General features: G+C 28.4%; 1 protein-coding gene across 4 annotated transcripts in view; it reads left to right on the forward strand.

Annotated features, from left to right (window-relative positions):
- Positions 1 to 5,903: 5,903 nt before the first annotated feature.
- The window catches only part of LOC107438788 (probable sodium/potassium/calcium exchanger CG1090), a 47,868-nt gene continuing 30,869 nt past the window's right edge, over positions 5,904 to 22,902 (forward strand). Inside the window, exon 1 of one of the 4 annotated variants that reach the window (XM_016051165.3) lies at positions 5,904 to 6,042. The gene's annotated coding sequence lies outside the window, so the exon portion shown is untranslated. Of the gene's footprint in view, positions 6,043 to 15,913; positions 16,706 to 22,902 lie in introns of those variants that run through there. The other 3 variants (XM_016051167.4, XM_043044887.2, XM_016051166.3) reach the window with 3 other exon arrangements.

The raw sequence follows: 22,902 nt of genomic DNA on the forward strand, positions 1-22,902 counted from the left end.
AAATGGCAACAAATTGTAGTACAAACAGGTGCATATTTGATCGAAATTGTTAATCTAAAATATGTTAGATAAAGTGTTGAAGTTAACGTTAAAATAATTGATTTCTTTTCTTCCCAACTAGTAATTTTAAAGCAACGCATTAAAGAGAGCTTTAAAACAGAATTTCGAAAATGATTTTTTATTAATAATTTAGTGCATTAAAATTTTACTTAACTAATGATGGTGTAAGAGAAAGGATATAGATGAATTGTGGTACTCGTTTTTTATGGGGCACTAAAAGTTGTGTAAGGAGCTATTTTACATTAATATATAATAAAATAATAGTATGAAAACTGTCTCTCAGTGTTCTCGGCGCATTTTTAGGAAACAGTTAATCATATATTTTCCAATTTTCTCATATATAAAAATCCAAATTTCGCTGGTTGTTATTAGCGTAAAATCACCTTGGCGAAATTGGCGACTTATGTTTGGTGCTATTCTTGTTTGCGCGGAACACCGTGGTAACAGGAATTGCGGCCAAAACATAATGATATTTCAATAAAACGTAGGAAAATTTCAGTAAGAAATCGGCCAAAACTTTGTAAAATTGCAATGAACCTAATATAAGCAAAATTAATAAACCTAATAAAAGGCATTTTGAATCGAAGCAAAAATTAATGTTGTTGTTGTACATTTACGTCGGACTAGAGCTACACAATGGGCTATTGGCGACGTTCTGGGAAGCATCCCTGAGGATGATCCAAAGACATGCCATCGCAATTTTGATCCTCTGCAGAGGGGATGGCACCTCCACTTCGGTAGCCCGACGACCTGCACGCGAAGTCGAGCACTTTACGGTAGAACAGTTTAACGAGGACCCATACCGCACGCCCTCGGTCTCTACGCAGGCTGATCCAAGTGGTCACCCACCCGCGCACTGACCGTAGCTAGTGATGCTTGACTTCGGTGATCTGCTGGGAACCGTGTCTTAACGATCAGTCCACTGTGGGACCAAGAATTAATGGAGTAAGCACAGAAAGAAAAGGAAAAAAACAAATCACTTCTTCATTAAGCTTGAATATCCTCAGGCACAGAATTTTCTAATAGCAGTTAGATTTAGCAGTCTAAATTTATCATGAATAGAATCTGTGTACCTTCGTCGCCACATAAATTCAGCGAAATACGAATCGAAAATGGCGTCTGTGGTACTGGACGGGCGGTGACATTTTTTTCGGAAGTCCCTTTTTATGACTGCCTACATACCTTCGATCTTATTGACCAGAAGCAAAAGTAACCTTTAAAAATAACGCTAAAATCTAAACCAATCAGAATCACGATTGTGTTTCAACATCGCCAAGCTTGGCGATCAAGCAATCTCAACTTGGCGTGAATCAAGGGGCCCCCTCAAATATAGTCTACCCAATAAAATAATAGCATGAAAACTGTCTCTCACTATTGTCGGCGCATTTTTAGGAAACAGGTAATCATATATTTTTCAATTTTCTCATATAAAAATCCAAATTTCGCTGTTTGTTATTAGCGTAAAATCAATAAATGCTGTAAAAGCATATATGATATACAATATTTTGTTTAACCGTAAAATATTTGTTTATCCTTAACTTAAAGGTATTTACCGTCTGTGATCTTTATTCATCATTCTTTCTTAACATTCTCTACACTTATTACTATTTAGATTTTGATTATAATTCCAAATTAATGGCTTAAGACTAATATAAGTGCTTGTTTTCGTAGATGAGTAATCTTATGATATAGCCTTATTCACAAAATATTTTGTGATGAAATTGCTTATACCTATTAACCGTTTCTCAATTATTAAACAGTAAATAAGTAATTTTTACTTTTTTTAATAATCATAAATCTTGTATAAAAATCTGTCCGGTCAACATATGCAATTAAAAATTATGATTTCAAAATTGTAAAGTGTTTAAAGAATCAACTTTTCCTACTATTATTACAATATCTTTTTGACGAAAAACAATTAACGAACCTTAATAGTAACTAATAATTAAACAGGAATTTAGAAAACAGCGGTGCAGATGAGATCGCTCCGGTACAGGTCTCTCCGGTCTTACAGGACTAGGACCATATGTACCTGGGACCCACTAGTAAGATAAGATCTGGTACACATGCTAAAGTCGAGAATGTAACTAAAGAAATGAAATTTGACATGGGTGATTTTTATTAATTTATGAATGCAACACACGTTTTTTTCGAGATTTTAATTTTTTCGAAAGGTCTTCAAATTTAAGCACCTATAGTGTTTCAAAATCTATTGATCATCTTATTTAAGAATATGTATGTGTACTTGTATTTATTATTAGATTATGAAAAAAATAGCTATTGTAAATGTTAAACTGTTAATTTTATTTGTGATTTGCTGTGCATCATAATCCTTTTTTGTGTAGTATCTGATTAATGAAATTTGATTCGAATAGTCAAAAGTTGTTTAGAATTATAAAATTAGATTTTACCAAACTCCTTTACATAAAACACACGCGCACACACATTATAGTATACATTTTTCAATGTTTATTATTTTATTTAATGTTGCATTTTTCATAAACATATTGTAGTGCTTGTTCATAGAGTTAAAATAAGTAACTTTTCGCTATCAATTATTAAATCATTAGAAATTAATTCTTTGTCTCATTTGTCATTTTAAGTCTTTTCACTTATTCCAGTACTGTGATGCTTTATAAAGAAAAGTAAGCTAGGCTAAGTAACTCACTATTATATATACGCTACTAATACCAGATTTAATAAATATTTATTTGCGTGATAGTAGCAATGTATTGTAAGCTTATTCATATAGCAGTTATTTTTTTTATCACATTAGATAGCATAATTATGGAACAAAGTGGAAATTTGTTATTTTTAATTGAATAATTAATTGTTGAAAAAGTTTTTGTTAAATAATTTTCAATAGTTTAATTAACTAATTTTAAATTGCAAAAAAATATTTGATAGTTTTTTTGAAGAAGAAAAACATTTATTCCCAAAGTTTTTATTTGTTTTCCTATCCTGCTTTTCTCTGTAATCATCTAATTTTAATGTCCCCGATAATTTCTTTTTTAATTGAAAAAATATTTTTTAATAAACATTTTAAGATTTTTGCTTTTTATTATGACAATATTTGATTCAAATAAAATAGAGTAAAATAAAATCAACCTTTAGAATGCATTAATCACATTATTTAAATTGTGCTGCATTATATGCAAGAACTTAATTTTATATAAAAATATTTATCGAATTGTAGTTTTATTTATGATTTTCATGAAACACCATCGAAAACTTTGATTATAAAGTCTTCTTTAATTACTGCCTGTATAGCCTGCTATATGGTTTTATAAAGAATAAACCAAACATACTCATCGAATTTGAAGAAAAAGAAAATGTATTTACTTTCTTATAAATTGAATACTTTATTTCCTCTATAAGAGACATTGTAAATATATTATAAAACTAATTATACAAATAATTTTAAATTGATCAAGAAACGATAAAGAAACAGCCATTAAAATTTAGTTCAAAACTGTGAAACATCCATAACAATGGTGCCGGGAACACACCATATCGTTCAAGAGATGTACTGCCGAAATTCTGAAACTAATCGTATGAAAAGATATTTGAATGTTGTAATGATCTGCAACAAAATTAAAAGCAACGCAAAAATATCTCCGTACCAATTTCCCCAACAGAATCAAAAGGGAGCTGAGCATTAGGGAGAGTCAATTAAAAAGCAATGCCAAACAGTATATTAACTCTGTAATTTACCTAAATATTATAATCTATCTACACCATTAAAACGAATTCCATTGCTTAAAGCATAATTCTTACAGTATGAAACAATCTTAATGTCGAAACATAACGCATTACTTACAGTAATAAGTGAAATACATATCAATCACACATTTTCAACTCCTGAATTTCAGGACACAGAATAGATTAACCTAGAATTGTTAGAAGAGCAATATAGCACTGAATGAAAATGATTAAAAACTGGATTTCCAACAAATATTGAGTTAGCAATCGTGACAATTCTTAGGTCAGAATCGCGAAAAATACAGTACACATGCAAATACACTGACTAAACTAGATATATTTCGCTGCGAAGTTCTTGCCCGCGGCAGTGGGCATCTGATTTCTTCATCTCTCTATTTTGCCTTTTGGCGACTGTGACTTTTGGCGTTTAGGAGAAGGTGATTGGGTAGGTGACTGCTTGGTATACAAAGAAGTAAATTAGTGTTCTGGTGGTGGTATACTTCCTAGCATATATGGCAGTACTTTTACTTTCGTTACTTGTACCGCCGGTACTAGTAAAAAGTACGTACTTTTACTTGTACTTCGTTACTTTTTAAATTTAGTACTTTTACTTGTACTTTCGTTACTTTTTAGGAAAAAAGTACAAGTATTTGTTACGGAAATATGGAATGAAATCGTTACTTTTTTCTAAAACTCGGTAAGCTTTCTAAAAAATTTTTTTTTTTAAATAAAAAAAAATACTTATATTTTTTTAAATTTATAAAATTAGTGTGCAATATATATGCATTCACAGCTGACTTCGTGTTTAAATACCTTCTGTTTCAACTTATACTGCACATTCAATTATTTTTTACTAGCTCAAAGATCACAAAGCTATCTGAAACCCCGTGTTTGCTTTGTTTGTGCTTTTAAAACACGTTTCTAAAGAATAAAACAATTTTAAATCAATGGTAATTTAAATAAATAAAAATAATACACTAAAAATTGAAATCAATAGATAAAATTTCTTTTTCGTGCCAATCCATAAAAAGTTTGATATTAAAATTATATTTGATTTTAAAATTAGATTATACGATTATATTATAAAATTATATTATAATATTCTTCCGAATTTAAAAATAAATTAATATTCATAACTTTCAAAATTTAAAATAATTAAACAAATAACAACAATTTTGCAAAAACATTAAAGAACATAAGAATATTATTCAATAAAATTTTAGGTTACTTTAAATTCTCAATTTCCTAGAAATGTACTTTTAAATCGTTACTTTTTTTGTTCAGTACTTGTACTTTTACTTGTACTTTTTACTCGTTACTTTTTAAAATAAGAACTTTTTACTTTTTACTCGTTACTTTTTTTAAAAATACTTGTACTTTTACTCGTTACTTTTTAAAAGTAACGTTGCCATATATGCTTCCTAGTCGAGAATCATCTTAATAGTCATTTCTTCCCCTCAGGAGTGCAAATACACTGAAGCTGATGAAAGGGCCTTTTAAGCATACATCCCATAAACTGTTGACCGGAAAGTCATGACAACGTTTAACAAAGCTAAAAAAAAATTCATCTGGAAAAACAAAACATGAAGAAGCACAATTTGTGTTGCAATTCTTTCAAAAACTTTAGCATTTGTAACGTAATTAATATGTAAAATTGGTTATATATTGATTTATTCTTTATAATTCTAGCAAATGATCATGTACTTTATCCAAAACTAAACGAGAAAAATAGTTTACGAAACAACTAAAGAATTATAGGGGAGGAAAACATACATACCTAATAACATATTTTAGCAGTGACGTAGCTGCAGTAAATAGCTTAGCTAGTAAATAAAAGCAACACACTATTATTTAAGATATTTTAAATTATTTTGGCAAGCAATACAACATTTATATCCAGCGTAGCCACAAATTGTTTTTAATGACAAATATAGTAGATATTTTAGTAGATTTCCTCTCAAGAAAATATGTCCTGCTTACATTTATCCGCAGCAATGAAATTCTTGGCGTTGGAATTCACTTGGCAATCGTCCATTTCAGCTGATCACCAAACAATAGGGTTATTGTAAAATCCGCCACTCAAGTCAGTACGCATATATAGTGTTTAACAGCTATAGAGACTAAGCAAGTCTCACAACAATAACGAAATTGTCGGCTTGGAGCAAGTAAATAAATAAAAATCGGTTTCGGTCTTTGGTCTCTTCTCCATTAGTTCCTTTTCATCAGTATAGCAATAAAAGATAGGTGTATTTGACACATGCATTGACTTGTGATAAATCAGTGAGTTAAACTTGTTTTCCATGTTTGATTCTAAAATATTATATTATATTCTGTTGTTTAACATTTATTCATTCATCTAAAACGTTAATTGGTTTGTTTTTCTCTGACTTCGGCTCTATGATCGGATCGAAGGTTATTTCACTACTGCATCAATTAATTTTGAAGGCATTCCTAATAAAATGAAAATATTGAAGTATGAGTGACCATTTTAGTATTTGTGTTTAGATTTTTGCGTGTCTGAGCCAAATATCTACTTAATTCTTATAACATTATGATAAAATTTGCTTTTTTTTTATATGTATATTTTATCTATATTCTTGTAAGTAATCTGCAAACATATTTCGTATCAGTTCGTGTTGTTACATAAGCTTCGTAGTTTTTGACTAATAAGTAATTAAATAGTGATGAAAATTGCACTCTATATAAATTATTGATTGATACCTTCCCCAATTTCTCTCATTTCCTCTTATTTCATTACTTTATTCTCGTAATCTAAAAAAATCTAATTTTTTGAATTTACATTAGGAAATGTTTGATATAACTAGCCTTAAAAAATCATACAAATTAAGTAAAATTGAAATGTAAAAGTTAAAGAAAGAAAATTATTTTTTATGAAATTAAATTGTTAAAAATTGTTTATCCATTGAAAAATTTACAGAAAATTTTCACATACTTTTTTGTCCTAAAGGCTATTTGAAATAGTTTTTAAAATTTCAATTGTTTAATATTATGCCCCCAAATAATACAATTCCTTTCCATTTTTTAAAATGAATTTTTTAACATTTTACTTTTCATTCACAAATTTGATTCTTTTTGGGTCAAAAACTATGTTCTTAATAAAATTTTTTAGCACCTCGCACCACTATAAACTTATACAGAGAGCTTTTTTTCCCTGTTCATTCTGTGTAGTGAATTTTTAAAATAATGTATAATTAAGCAAAAATAAATATATATAAACAAAAATTTAAGCTCAGGTTTTATTGTTACTAAACATTTAAGTTGTGCTTGAAATAAGAATGCATAACTCAAAACATTTCTTCATAATTTTTAAACGGACAGTACTTTTCTTAGTTAACTTTGCTTTTGAATTTGTAATTTTTTGTTTCATAGTCACTTGGCAGTAGAAGAAATTCTTAATAGAATATTGGAATAAGTTCTTGTGCCACAATATGAATTTTACCAATACACTGCATTTCTACTTAGATACTTTTTACTTAACTAAGTTACATTTTGATTTGTGTTAGTTAAGTCTTGTTAGTTAATGATTATGTTAATTTAGAAAAAAAAAATTTGAAAATTTGACCAAAAAATTTTCTTTTCTCCCAATAGCTTCAAATTGTGAAGATTTTTTTGGAGCAAAATTAATCTTGCTTTTGCATTTTTGAGTCAAAACTTGATTTAAACTAAGTAGTGGATACACCATTTTGTTGAAACTATTTTTATGTTGTGTGGCAAAATTAATGCAAGAATATTTGTTAACAGTTCACGATAATACCTAAATGTGATTTCAAACTGCAATTATATTTCCACTAAGATCTGTATTTGATTTTCTTTTCGTCAAAATTAATATTTTTTCCTTTAAAATGCTATTTAATGTACGTAAATGGTTAAACAAGTATTCATTTATTATAAGTAGTAATATATGAGTTACAGGCTATAAGAGTAGGCCTGCATTGTGACTACCTGCATTATCATTGTGATGAAATATTGATTAAACAAAATGTAGGGATCCAAACATAGTAGTCTGTTAAAGATCTATTCATGATCACGAGTGAACGAATCAGATATAAGTTCACGTAAGTTTAAGTTAACTTAAGTTATGTATAATGAAGTCCAGTCATGTCTTTTTATACATTCATGTTTCTTCTTCTTCTTTTTTTTGTCTTTATTATACATTTTTGGATTTCTTTCTGATTTTGATATTTAAAATTTATAAATTATTTATTTACAGTAAATTTTAAGTATTCAAAGTGGGCACATGCTGCTTCAGCACTATTTTCAGTTTAACTTGGATTTTAATTTTAATTTCTATACAGCTTTTTTGTAACATTCATGCAGCTTTTTATTTAATTTTTGGAATTCATTATATTATATTTTATTGAATAGTAAAACTATTTTACATTTACATGTATGTCTTTATTTAAATGTATTGTGGACAAAAGCAGTTTCAGTTATATTTATGAATGCAAGGAATAAATAGAAAGTACACATTTTATTACCATTTTATCAAAAGAAAATTGCATGCAAATTTCTTAAAAGCTAACAGTTATGTTCATGTTAAGTTTAGAAGTTGTGAGCATTAGCGTTTGATCAAAGTCTGACACAGACTTACGCATGAACTTATGTGCTTAAATCAGTAAAAAAATATGTGGAATTAAAAAAATTTGTGCTTAAATCAGAACAATCTTTAAAACTTTAACAGGTGTAATTTAAAGGATGTTTTCGTGGTAAAAACCATAAAAGACTGTAGAATGGTACAAAATGTTATAACTTGGAGTTAATAATGTTTAACAATTTTCAATGGCAAACTTGATCACGGGAGTTTGCTCTGACCTTCCAATGATTTTCACTATGCGGCAAATTTTGTCTTGCCATTCGGCCTATTTACAAAATTTCATTCTCTCTCTTTTTTTAGAAAACTCTAATAAAATTAGTCAATATCACTTTTTTATAATATATTAAACTTTTTTATGCTTATATTTACAGTTTATTGAACTTTTATACATATAGTACACTTTTTTTACTTTTATTTTTCAATCACTCATCTATAAATTTTTTTTGCAGTCTGTATATCTCCTGTCTGCGAAGGGGTAATTTGTCTCACTTTGTTTAAATTTCGAATTAGTTTTTAAGTTGATTTAAAAAAAATTTGGCGTTATTTATGCAAACCTGAAAGAACAGCTAAATATGCGTAGATATTATTTTTTACAGCATTTGGACGCAACAATGTTTTCTTTTCAGTTTAAAAAAAAAAAAAAAAGGATTATTTTAATGATGTTGGGCTCTATTTCAGAATATTCTATTTCCTTTTGTTGCACAGAAATTCTGATCATCGAATTATTTGTTATTTGGATTGTGGGATAGTTAAAAATTATGTCTTCATGCCATTCATTGAATTATTTGTAATTCGGATCATGAGATAGTTAAAAATTTTGTCTTGAACTTAGCTGAGAATTTCTTTCTTTCTTTTTTGATATTTATTAATCAAATTGTTAATTAATTAATTTATTTGAGTATAAAATCGTTAAATCAGTAAAATATTGGTAGAAAAAATTAACATGTTCTGAAAATATCAGCTATATGAAATAACTTAATTTTTTATTATAGCAAATATATTACATCCCTATAAATACTGTGTTCTACAAAGATAACGGCTTTTTACTTTACTTTTTTAACAAATGAGTGTAATTGAAGAGATTTCAATAATTTTATATTCAATATTCGGCCATGTTTGCTGAAGGCTAAATATCACATTGTTCCTTTTGGGAATAATAAATGAATGAAGGTATTAGAAGTTCTGTTGATTTTTATATGGAAAAAATATTTAATTTTGGTTACAGCAAATCTGTTTCTTAGTTGTTAGTAAAATTGATTTTATTATAGATGAAAATTATGTTCAACACAAGTTTCTTCAGCGACCACCAGGACAGCAATACTGAGACCAGCAGCAATACGGAGGCCAGTTGGTCACAAAAATTTTTTTTAGTGGTTGTAGTTGTAAAATAAAATTTGCAACAATAAATGTAAGCCGAAATTTAACAATAATTTGTATATGTTTAAATTAATTACGTATAATGATGATAAAGAACATTTTAAATTAAATAAAATATTTAAGTATAAATTTTGCTACCACTTTAAATAGGAAAATAAAGCCTACCAGTTAAAATAGTAAAAGATGGTAATTAAGCTATTACTTAGTAAGTATAAAGGAAGCTATTACTAAGTAATACTTTAAAATTGCTCCTCATGCTTCTTTAATACAAGTATATTTAAATATAGTTGCAGGTGCTTATTTCTAATTTAGTCAAATTAGGAATTTCATTCCGCAAAATGAGAATCCCCCCCTCTAAAAAAATAATAAGCTTACGGCACCCCTGACGTTAGTGTCTATGCTGTGAGAATATACTTGAAATCTGATAAATCTGATAACACATCATTAAAGAGATTTGGGTTTAACTACACGAAGATTTTCTTCAAATCTTTTGTCACAAATTCAAGAATTTTCATTTTTGGGAAAGAAACCCAAAATATTAAGAACATCCGAAGATTTTAAACAAGATCTGATAATATAGATTTCAGTCTTTTTGAGAAGTATATCTTGGCACATGTTTTATTAATCACCTTCTTAAAGTCTCAAATTCTTGCTCAGCATTTTAATATTTGTCCATAGATAATTCTAGAGAAAATATGGTAGTTTGGAACACAATATAGAACAAGACAAATTTATTCACTAGGCCTAAATATTTGGTTGCCAATCGAGGCCCAAAATGCAGTGAATAAATTCGTTTAATTGAATAGGACATTTTCAGAAAATTACCTCTTTATAGATTTACAATTTTATAGGTATAAAAAGTTTGTCCACGTCTGGAGGAAAGGGGGGGGGGAAGAAAAGGTATAAAAAGTCGAAACCAATGTCAAATTTCCATTTTTAAATAGAATCCAATACTTCCATTAGTTTCTAAAAGTAGAGGCTCGCTTTTTTTTCTTTGTAATTTATTATGCTTGCCTGACTAACGTTTTTATTAGACAAAATCGTTTTAGTCGTGCTCATGCTTTTTAATGATTTAACAGAAGAAATAGTTTTGTGACATTATCACACGTTTTGCCTTTTTTTTCCCGTTCGTGATCGTTGTTAAAATTTATAATGAGCATTTCTTAGATGAGAATTATTTAGTTAAATAAATCAGCTTCAACAAGGTTCGTGTTTGAAACATTAAAAAAGAATTATTCCTTAACTTGTAAAGGTTAGACAAATAAAATACCTACTTTATTTATGATATGCAGTGGGTAAAAAAAGCGTTGACGTTGAGAATTTTCGCAAAATGCTTATTTTAGATAATTATATTTTTAGCTAACTTAAATAATCAGTGTAACTATGCATGTGATTTTTTACTTGGAAATACATACCTTATAAAAAAATATACTCATCAATGCGATAAATACTTTATATTAAATTAATTAATTAAACGTAAGAAGTTTTTTTGTTTGTTTTTAACTAGTCTATAAAAATGATTAATTTTAATTTCGTTTTTTTTTTAAAATTCTGATTTTTTATTTTTTTATTTTCACATTTTGGACAGGAAATAATATCCATTTAGACGACTAGAATCAAGCAATAAGTTATTTATATGCCATAGAAATGTTCTACAGACGGGCANACATTTTAAAAATACGATAATTTTCCTCATTCTCCGAAATTTATATATATACAGTGGTGGCCAAAAGTGTGGACATTTTTTGAAGGTTTCATGTTTTTCAACGTTGTGTGCTTGTTTATATATCAACAAACGTTTATATATCAAATTGAAGGTAATTTAATGTAGAATTTAATAATAAATACAGTATTACAATATCTGTATTACAAAAAAAAGTTATGCAACTAATAGTAAGATCTATCTTAGAGTTGCATTTTCTTAAAGTGATACTTACACAATCAATACTTAGTAGGATAACCCTTATTTTTTAAGACAGCTTCACAGTGTCTTTTCATCGAGTGAACGAGTGTTTGGAGTTCATCTTTCGTAATCACATGTTGCCAAGAATCAATTATAGCTTCAATAAGTTGTCTTTTATTGGATGGACGTTTTTTTCGTACAAGAATTTTCAAACTTCGTCACAAATGTTCAATTGGATTGAGATCAGGGCTGTTTCCTGGCCATGGTAATATATCTATGCCTTTATTTTGAAACCATGCTTTGCATACTTTTGCTGTGTGGCATGGAGCTGAGTCCTGCTGAAAAATAAATGGTGCGTTGTTGGGGAAGAGATCCCTGACGGAGGGTATCAATTTTGGTTACAGGACTGTTTCGATGTATTTTTTGGCATTCAATATGCAAAATCAGGTCGGAAAAAATGCACAAGTGCTACTGCCGACAGAAAAATTAAACGGCTATGCCTTCAAGATAGAAAAATTTCATCAGATGCCATTAGATGTGAAATGAATGCAGCGGGTATTGCAGTAAATTGAAGAGCAATAAGAGGAAGGTTATTTGGACTACAAGCTAGAATTCCAAGGAAAAAGCCATATTTAAATCAAAAACAGAGCGAAAAACGAGCTAAGTGGGCAAAGGAACACATTAAATGGTCAGAAAATCAATGGAAGCAAGTAATCTGGAGCGATGAGAGTAAAATATCGCTCTTTGGTAGTGATGGTAGAAAATAAGTGAGACGTGGAGTAGGTGAAGCACTTCACCCTTATTGCATTGATTGCATTGAAGCAACTGCAAAAAACCCAACAAATGTCATGATTTGGGCATGTATGTCTGCAGATGGTGTGGGCCGAATTCAAGTGATTGATGGCATCCTGAATTCCAAAAAATACATCGAAACTGCCCAGAAACCAAAATTGATACCTTCCATCAGGGATCTCTTCCCCAACAAAGCACCATTCATTTCTCAGCAGGATTCAGCTCCATACCACAAAGCAAAAGTATGCAAAGCATGGTTTCAAAATAAAGGTATAGATATATTACCATGGCCAGGAAACAGCCCCGATCTCAATCCAATTGAAAATTTGTGGTGACGTTTGAAAATTCTTGTACGCAAAAAACGTCCATCCAGTAAAAGACAACTTATTGAAGCTATAATTGATTCTTGGCAACATGTGATTACGAAAGATGAACTCCAAACACTCGTTCACTCGATGAAAAGACACTGTGAAGCTGTCTTAAAAAATAAGGGTTACCCTACTAAGTATTGATTGTGTAAGTATCACTTTAAAAAAATGCAAATCTAAGATAGATCTTACTATTAGTTGCGTAACTTTTTTTGTAATACAGATATTGTAATGCTGTATTTTATTAAATTCTACATTAAATTACCCACAATTTGATACATAAACGTTTGTATTTAAGTGAAAATTAATATACTCTACAAGCACACAAAGTTGAAAAACATGACACTTTCAAAAAATGTCCGCACTTTTGGCCACCACTGTATATATATATATATATAAAACTAAACTACACTAAACTACCCATAGAAGGCCAAGGCCTACTGTGCCCATCTCAGTTTTCTTGACCTTGGGCTCTGGGGTGCAGGAGCAGATGTTCCGGTCAGGTGGTCAGCCGAACGTGGATCCTCGGTACTCATTTATCGACCCACTGAAGGGATGAAAGGCTGAGTCAACCTTGCCCGATATATATATAATACAATTTATTTACACCTTGAAGTATAATCGGGTGCCTGTCTGCATTTCCAATCGATCTATTGAGCTTAATTTTATTGAGTTTTTTTATTTATTGAGTTTAATGTTCATAGAGTTTATCTTTATTATTTTTTCTCATCGATATTCTTAAAATTTTTTTTTCATTCATGGATAGATTTTTGCTCTCCCTCTTTATGCACACACTAGCTTAATACTCGAACCTGAAGTTTTCTAAATTCACCTGAAAAATTCTGTTTCCTTTCTTATAATTTGTGCACTTTTACTTCGAATTTTCAGAGTTCAGTATATATTCTCATCTGACCTAGTGTTGGTTTCTTTTGTTTTTTCTATGGGCAGTCGAGGGCATGGTTGTTTGCGGTAATTTACCTTCTTCTAATTTTCTAATTTACTTCTAATTTCTCACTCTTTTTTTTTAATCATATTTATTCTTTTTTTTAATGTTACTTGTGACATCAAGTCAATGAAATGAAAATATCGAGAGAGATAAATTTTCCTACAACTTGTAAATAATCATGATTTAAGGCGAAAAAAAGTGAAAAATGTACTTAAAATAGCAATAGCTTACAAACAATTAAAAATTAAAAAAAAAAAAGTCTCACGTTTCGTATATAAATGACAATGGCCACTTTCAGCGCGTCAAATTTCAACTCTGTAATTGAATTTCTGCCCACTGCAGTGTAGTTCATATGGTTATTTCTTACTATAAGTTTAACAGTTAATTCTAGCTTCATGGAGGACTTTTTGATGGTACTAAACCGCATTTGCGTTACACAGAAAAGAAAACTTCGAATATCTCTCACAGTCACCCCGACGGCAAGGATATTCTTACTCATGGTCCGTCTATTACTAAGGATATTTTACATCAATACTGTGGTCGGTGTGAGCCGGAAAGTATAATTCGTATTGACCAGCCACCTCCGGAACCTGAACCTAGCTTACCTACTTGGAAGGTGAACTCTCTATTCTCTGAGCCGCTCACTTCTAACGATAACAACTGTTACGATTAATTCTATGTTGTAATACAGTACACAGAGTGTGTTATTTTATTTTATTATTTTTATTTTAAAGGCCTCTTGTATCGCTGAAGTAAGACAAGATATTAAAATTTAAAGAAAAGGGAAAAAACAAGCTATGTGTTGTGTTAAAAGAAATTATAGTTGTTGTTTGTTAACAGAGTTATATGATTAATTGAGATTCACTATTTAAAATTGCTTTTGTAAAAATAATTTTTAGGTCTCTTTATTATAATAGCCCAATGTTACGAGTGCTTTATCGCTTAGGAACTGTCAGTGAGTTATTATTATAATTTTTTTTTGACGCTGTTTAAGTTTGGCGTAGTATAGTCGATTTCGGCTCTTGAGTTTTTAAATGCTCTAATTCAATTCACTCTTTTTGCGTTTCACCTTGTAATGAAAAGAAGGAAAATTTCCAAATCTATGACAGTTTTATAGATGAAATGAATTTTTTTTCTCTCCCTATTGCAATATTTAACCCTTTATAACTATAAACAGTTAACGACCTGCATTTTTTTATTTTTTTAAATGGAAGGAAAAAGTTATCGTTTGAATTCCACGTTCTATCTTTTATCACGCTTGAATGAGGAAATGCATCTTGTACTCTTGTATAACATCAGATTTTATAACAACTTCTTATCTTTATTTACACCCTTGTTTTCAGTTGCTAAGATAAGTTCATAGACATTAGTCACTGTTTATTTTTTATGTCGTGTTTAGATGTTTTGAAGTTGTTTGAAAAACCAATTGAAGAAAAACAGAAGGAGTTATAGAAAGATAATTTTATGTGTACTGATTACAGGGTTACGGCTGTCATTAAAAAATTTAATATTTTTTTAAATTTACACTAACATTAAAAGATATTTAATTTTTTACGATGTATTCCGACATTAATGTTGAAAGACATGGCTTTAAAAAATTTCTCTGAAATAAATGGAAATTTTTTTTAAATAAATTAAATTCAGTGGTAACCACAAATGTATTAAAGTATCAAGTTTTATCTCTTTTTCAGTTACCAATTTTTAAAACTTTTAAGGCCCGTGAGAATCACGTGCTTTAAGAAACAAGATATTTATTTTTACCTAATTTAAAAATTATTCGCAAAATTCGTTAACAGATTGCACAGATAATAAGAAACATTACAAACAGTGTTTTTACCCATTGGCAATATGGTTCTTGGTTTGGATTTGCACGCTATTCAATTGTGTTCAAGAGTAATAGTAAGCAGTGCACATGTGTCGTCATTGCATGCGTTGCTATGGCGACCGGTGCTCTTTTTCTTTTCACTAGCAGGCAATTTAGTTTAATAATAATTTAAAGTATTTTTATATTCTTTTTATTATTAATGTATAATTACTGGCTTCATGGTGATTTCAGTATAAATATGAATGCTGAAAAAGAAAAAGTATTTTGTGACGTCTTGAAACACGTACATAGGCAGGATTGGAAAACCAATCCGACGACAAACATTAATTGAGAGTGTTTTTGCAACCCGATGTTACGATGAGAAAGTGGAATAATTTTGTTTGAATTTGCATTTTATGCTGAGTGAAAATGGTGCAATTTAATGTATTGGAAGAATTATGAATTATTTTATTCCAACTTAAAAAAAGAAAAATAATATTCAGATTTAAATATCTAATCTCTAAGCTGAATTCTTTTAAAAAAGATATAATCTAAATGCCACGTGTATAAGAGAATGGTTGTAATAAAATAATTTTGTTGAAACATCCATTGTGTGTTGACCAAAGATGAAACGATTTAAATGTGATCGCAAATACACTTATCATTAATTTTACCTCTTTCTACATTTGAAAGGTATTGCATCAAACCTATTTGTACAATTTCTCAACTAGTTGGAAACTAATAAAACGTAATTAGAAAATGTTCCTTTTCCAGGAATATAATTTTTATCTTTACAGAAAATCACCGATCGGAAGTGGATTAATCTGCAGATAACTGCATTCAATCACAAAACGTGGATTTTGTCCACATGCTTTAAATACTATAGTTATCATGAGAAAACGTTGACAATACACGTGTTTTTCGATGACGTATGTTTTAAATAATGAAACGAAAAGTGTTTGATATGTGGGTATTAGTTTACGTTTGATTTAGCCTGGTATTATTCTGATTTCGTGAGTGTATGCTGCATATTTACGTAATCGAGAATAATATTTGTTACCTTACCAGAATTTAAGGGTGAAGTGATTGTGTGCGAAGTTGGACTTTCACTAGTTTATTACACAAGACAAGAAAAGAGGTATTCTTTCATTTGTTATTTATGTTTTCTTTTATTTAGGTTCAATTATTTGTATGCTAAGTTGGAAATAAATAATGTAGTTTACTTTTTTTTTATTTCAAAATAAAGTTGTTTTGATATGTCATTTTGTGAAGTACTGAGGTTCAGTCCGCAATGGCGGCTTGAAGTCTATCCAATTTCAGTTCAGTGGTTACCGACTTGTCTGGTAAATAAAGGCTGTATTGCGCACAATGGTGGCCGCATTGCCATAATCACTGGCCCACAACGAGCTATTGCAGGAATTTTTTAATTTTTTCTAAAATCATTTGGAATTAAAAGTAGCCTACACAAGACAAATTTTAATTATAAGTTTTTATGTAGTTATCAGGGGTAAAAATGCCTTCTCTTCATAATTATTGAAAATGGAAAAGGGGGAATTAAGCTGCTTTTAAATTAATAGTTATTTCTGCTGTATGAATAGAATAAGTCAAATATACGATTCTTTGTAATGGTATAAATTTTAATATTTTTCGAAGATAATTTTACTTTCATCTTCGATGTAATTGCCCGATACTATGATTCTATTACCTCTTCTGCACGCCACTGGAAAAATGCTTCATTTTCACCGTTATTAAGTGAGCAGCAAATTTTCACGATATAGTGATTCAAAATGCTGATATAATGGTTCAACATTGAACTGAATTTCCTGCACTTATTTTAAAGGCATGTTTTAATCTGCCCAATCAACGAACTTAAATATCCAATAATATCAGAGTTACTAAAAACTTGAAAAGCATGTAAAAGAATACGATTTTAAGATTATTAATGTAATTTACTCGTAAGCTTCAAATTGTGAATTCTTCGATTGTTTCTAAACAATCACACAGATTGTAACACAGATTTCAAACAGATTGTTTCTAAACAACACAGAAAAATAAAATTTCAGAAATATGATTTTTTTTATTTACTTGTTTTTTTTGGGGGTGATAACGCAAATGATAAAAATGTAGTTATCTTGCAATATTTTTCTAAATATAGCCATCTCCTATAGTTTGCGAATTATTATTTATCCGAATTCATGAAAACAAAAATATTGCGAGAAAGTCTGTCTTTGTATCTAATTTCGTAACTTAATAACTAGCACCAACTGGCAGATACAAGTTGCGTACCTGCTAACTCTTAGCAGATGATTTTATTTTCATATTTAAAGTGGTAGTAAGTATATGCTATTTTTTCTTTTATAAACTTAATTTTTAGATTATTTCGGTCACCACTATTCTTACAAAAATTAAGCACATATATTAATATGCGTTACTATCATGGTTGTTAACTTAAGTTTTCTCAAATACAACGTATTTGTTTGCTTAAAATTGAAGTTTTAATTCCATTTTAATACCACTGGGAAAAATGATAATGGAAGGGATTAAAAGTTGGCAGGTATGAAGTTGCATACTTCGAAGCAATTAGATGTCAAACGTTAATTAGGGTAATTAGTTGTCTTTTTTATTGTTTATTGTACAGAATGTGTTTTAATGTCACTTAATGAATTTTTTTTGCTGTAAAAAAGATTATGAGTTTGCCATTTAAATTAAGGTGTGTACAGAAATGCATAGTTCCGTCTTCCTATCTATTTATATTGTATTTTTTCTTCTTTTAAGTGATAAGAACAGAGATAATCTTAAAAATTGTATGGTTAAGGAACCCATTATAAATGTTTACCGTCTGTTGAAAAACGTTATTTCTCCCCAAGTTTAATTTTACTTTCTTTTTCTAATTGATGTCTATCAATATTTTACTATCATTATGTTACGAATTAGTAAAAATCAGAGGATTGTATTCAAATGCCCATTAAGACGAAGGGATTGGTGCATATTTTAAGTTTCAGATGTCAAAAAGTTCATGTTTTTTATTCTAAAGAATACAATACAGATATTTCTGGCACTCGGTTTCTGTCCAATTTCTATTCATGAATCTATAATTTATTTATTTATTGTTTTGTTAATGCCTTAATTAGATACTTTCAAGTGATGTCACATGTCGACAAACATTCGAGAGACGTTTCTTGCAGGTATCTAATAAAATCTGATCGGAAAATTAATTCAGTGATTCTAACCCAAGCTGTTACGTTAACACACCATGCACAACCATGTGTGTTTTTGCACAACGCCGTGACAAGAGTCCAATCTACTTACAAAATAAATAATATTTATTAAAAAATATAGCACTATTAAAAAATTTTGTTTTCAGTAATAAATAATGTTTTTGCAAAATAATTGGCATTTAATCATAATTTGTGTTAATTTCCAACAACTATTTTCCGTAGTGAGTTGCGATACTTTCTAATTCAATTTTTTGCGAAAGATACGAGTGAAAAAGGTGTGTTGTTTCATTGTTTTCTTTACTTGCTATCTATGCCTGTATTTTTTTATCCGTATTTTTTTTATATTTGTATCTTTCCACGTAATATGTTTCGTTAAGTCAGGCAATTGTTTTGAAGAAATGTTGATTTATAATTTCAATAATAAGTTAAATTGTTTCAGAAATGAAATTTATTTCTTCTGATACGAAAATCAGGGACGCGTTTAAAATTGTAAAATTCTGATTCATTAGCATAAGTTCGTGAACAAATTTTTATTATTGAAACACTTTTACATGTTATTTAAATTGTAAAGGAATACATTTTCTTTAACTGTTATTAGAATAAAATTTTTACGAGATTCTAAAATTTTCCAAATTTTAAACATGAAATTACAATCATTAAAGAAATTCTGTAAAATAAGAAAAAAAAAACATAATAAAAAAATAAGAAAATAGGAGAATTAAGAACCTCACAGAATTATGCTAATGAATCAGAGTTTTACCATTTTCAACGCGTCTTTGATTTTTGTTACTTAAGAAACAAATTTCATTATTGAAACGTTGTTACCTGTTATTGAAATAGCATAAAAACATCTTTTCTACTATAGCCAGAATAAAACTGTATAAAATTTTAAAACTTTACAAATTTTAAACACGAAATTGCAATCAATTAAAAAAATTCTGCAAAAGAAAACGAATATAATGAAAAAATCAGAAAATATGTGGATTAAAAAACTTCTAAAAGACTTATGAAATTCTTATTCATTGGCATAAGTCTGTGAACAAATCAAAGACGAGTTCATTATTGAAACACTTTTACCTATTATTGAAATAGTTAAGAAAAAAATTTTCAACTATGACCAGAAAATGTTTTTGAAAAATTCTTTCACTTTACAAATTTTAAGCACGAAATTACAATTAATAAAAAAAAAATTCTCTAAACGAAAAAAAGTAGAATAAATTTTAAAATTTTGAGAACTTTATTTTTTCAATAGTTGAAAAAATGCTTCTTTACTATTTTAACTTTACTATTTATGTTTCAAATAAGGAAATATGTTTCTTGAGTACTGAAAATCAAAGACGCGTTGAAAATGGTAAAATTCTGATTCATTATAATAAATCTGTGAGGTTCTTGATCATTACATTTTCTTATTTTTTTATTCTACTAATTTTTGTTTAAAATTTTTTTTTTATTAATTGTAATTTTGTGTTTGAAATTTGTAAAATTTTATTCTGGTAATAGTTGAAAAAATGTTATTTTTTTACTATTTTAATATCATGTAAAAGTTTTTCAATAATACAATTTGTTTCTTAAGTAACGGAAATCGAAGACTAATTTCAAATGGTAAAATTCTGAATCATTAACATAAATCTGTGAGGTTCTTAATTTTAATAATTTCTTATTTTTTACTCTTTTTTTTTGTTTACAGATTTTTTTAATAGTTGTAATTTTGTATTTAAAATTTGTAAAATTTTAGAATTTTGTAAAATTTTATTCTGGTTGTTAAAAAAATTTACCATTACTAATTCAATGAAAGGTAAAATGAAATTGCTTCAATAATGAAATTTGTTTCTAAGGTAAGGAATATCAAAAGCGCAACGAAAATTATAATATTCTGATTCATTAGCATAAATAAGTCTGTGAAGTTCTTAATTCTTCTTTTTTTTTATTTTTTTATTTCACTCTTTTTGTTCACAGAATCTGCAGCAAATATCCTTCAGCACGACTGCTGGCTCTGCAGATCACCAAAGCATCTGCAGATCATTTTTCATCTCTTAAAAAACACATATTCATCTCTTAAAAAACACCACTTAAAATTATTTCTCATCTCTAATTTTTTTAAAAAAAGTATTACTGATTAGTAAAAAAAGTTACTTTAAAAAAAATTACTTACTAAGGGAAGAAAATAATGAAATTTTTTTTAATTCCTAAACTTACTCAATATCTCTGCATATGAAGCAAAAGAAAAGTGACGACTTAAGACAAGAAAAAATTAATAAATAAATTCTTGATATCTTGTATTAATTATATCTTCAATAACAAATAATATTTTTGCAAAATAATAGGCATTTCATAATAGTTTTTGTTAATTTCCTGTAACCATTTCCCGCAGTGAATTGCGATAAATTATGTTTCATTTCTTTGCCGAATCTGGGGGTGAAAAAGGTGTGTTGTTTCATTGCTTTCTTTCATTACTTTCTATCTATGCCCATATTTTTTAGATCTATAATTTTTATGCCTGTATCTTTTCGTGTAATATGCTTCGTTTATTCTAGTAATAATTGGGAAAGAATGTTTATTTATGATTTTAATAACAAGTAAAAGTGCTTCAAAACTGAAATTTATTTCTTCTGATACGAAAATCAGAGGCGCGTTTAAAATTGTAAAATTCTGAGTCATAAGTTAGTGCTCTCTTAATTCTCTTTTTATTTATTTTTTATTTTTTAGTCTACACTTTTCTGTTTACAGAAATTTTTTATTAGTTATAATTTTGTGATGAAAATTTTTAAAGTTTTAAAATTTTGTTCTGGTTATAGTTGAAAAGATGTTTCTTTACTATTTCAATAACAGGTAACTGTGAATAATGAAATTCGTTTTTTAAGTAACAAAAATCAAAGAGTCGTTGAAAATTGTAAAATTCTGATTTATCAGCATAAGTCTGGGATGTTCTTAATTTTCATAGTTTTTATTCTACTTTTTCTTTTTTTTTCTTTACAGAATTGTTTTATTGATTGTAATTTCGTGTTTTAAATTTATAAAATTTTTGAATTTTGTAAAATTTTATCCTGTTAAAAAAATTGCTATTTCTGTATCAGGTCAAAGTATTTCAATTTCAGTAATGAAATTTATTCCTTCTGATACGAAAATCAGAATCGCGTTTGAAATTGTTAAATTCTTTTTCATAAGTTTGTGAGGTTCTTAATTCTTCTTGATTTTTTTTATTTATTTCGCTTTGTGTTCACAGATATTTCCTTTGTCATCGTAATCACGAGTTAAAAAATTGTTAAACTCTGATTCATCCGTCTGTGGGGGTTTCTCTTATTTTTTTTAATACTATTTAATATATTTTTTCTTTTTTTGTATTGTTTTTTTATTATTTTGTCTACTTTTAATATTATTTTAAACTCTAAATCCTGAATCATCAGTCTTTGAGGCTTCTATTATATTTTATTATTATTATTTTTTACCTGTGAGGTTTCTCATATTTAGCCCCCCCTCCCTTTTTTTTATTTTAAATCTCGCTTAATTTATTTTGCTCTTTTGGTGTACTCTTTATCTTTTATTTATTGTAAAATTCATTTTTTTTCTTTTTAACTTTATTCTTTCAATGTGAACGATGCTCACAGGTGAGAATATGCACTTTATTGTACGTTTCTCTCATAAAGCAATCAAATATCACGTTTCCAGGCAGCGTATGAATCATTAATTTTAACTTATTTTCTGAACAGCTGTTATTCTTTGTCATTTGCAAATATAGCTATCATTTGCTAACAAGATTTAAATAAATAAACTCGATATCTGTTCAAATCTAGCTTGAATAGGAGAAATCAAGTTTTGAATAATTCATATTCGTTTCACTTATTTATTCGAAATAATATAACGTCTTATGCTGAAAAGTCTGCCAATAATTTTTAAAAATTAGTAGCTGTTTACACAGAGGTTTGCTTTCATAAAATGCCTCCCGCTTTTTATGGTGAGTTTAGTATCGCATCGTATTTGAGGACCTTTTTATTGGCATCTTTCAGTAATATTTATTCTGTAAGTGATAATGATTTATTTTATTAATGAATGTAAATAATGAATTTAAAGATGTAAGTTATGACTTATTTTAAATTCTTAATTAGTTTTATTTAAAAAT

Source organism: Parasteatoda tepidariorum, chromosome 1 (genome assembly GCF_043381705.1).
Source record: "Parasteatoda tepidariorum isolate YZ-2023 chromosome 1, CAS_Ptep_4.0, whole genome shotgun sequence".
NCBI classification, from domain to species: Eukaryota; Metazoa; Arthropoda; class Arachnida; order Araneae; family Theridiidae; genus Parasteatoda; species Parasteatoda tepidariorum.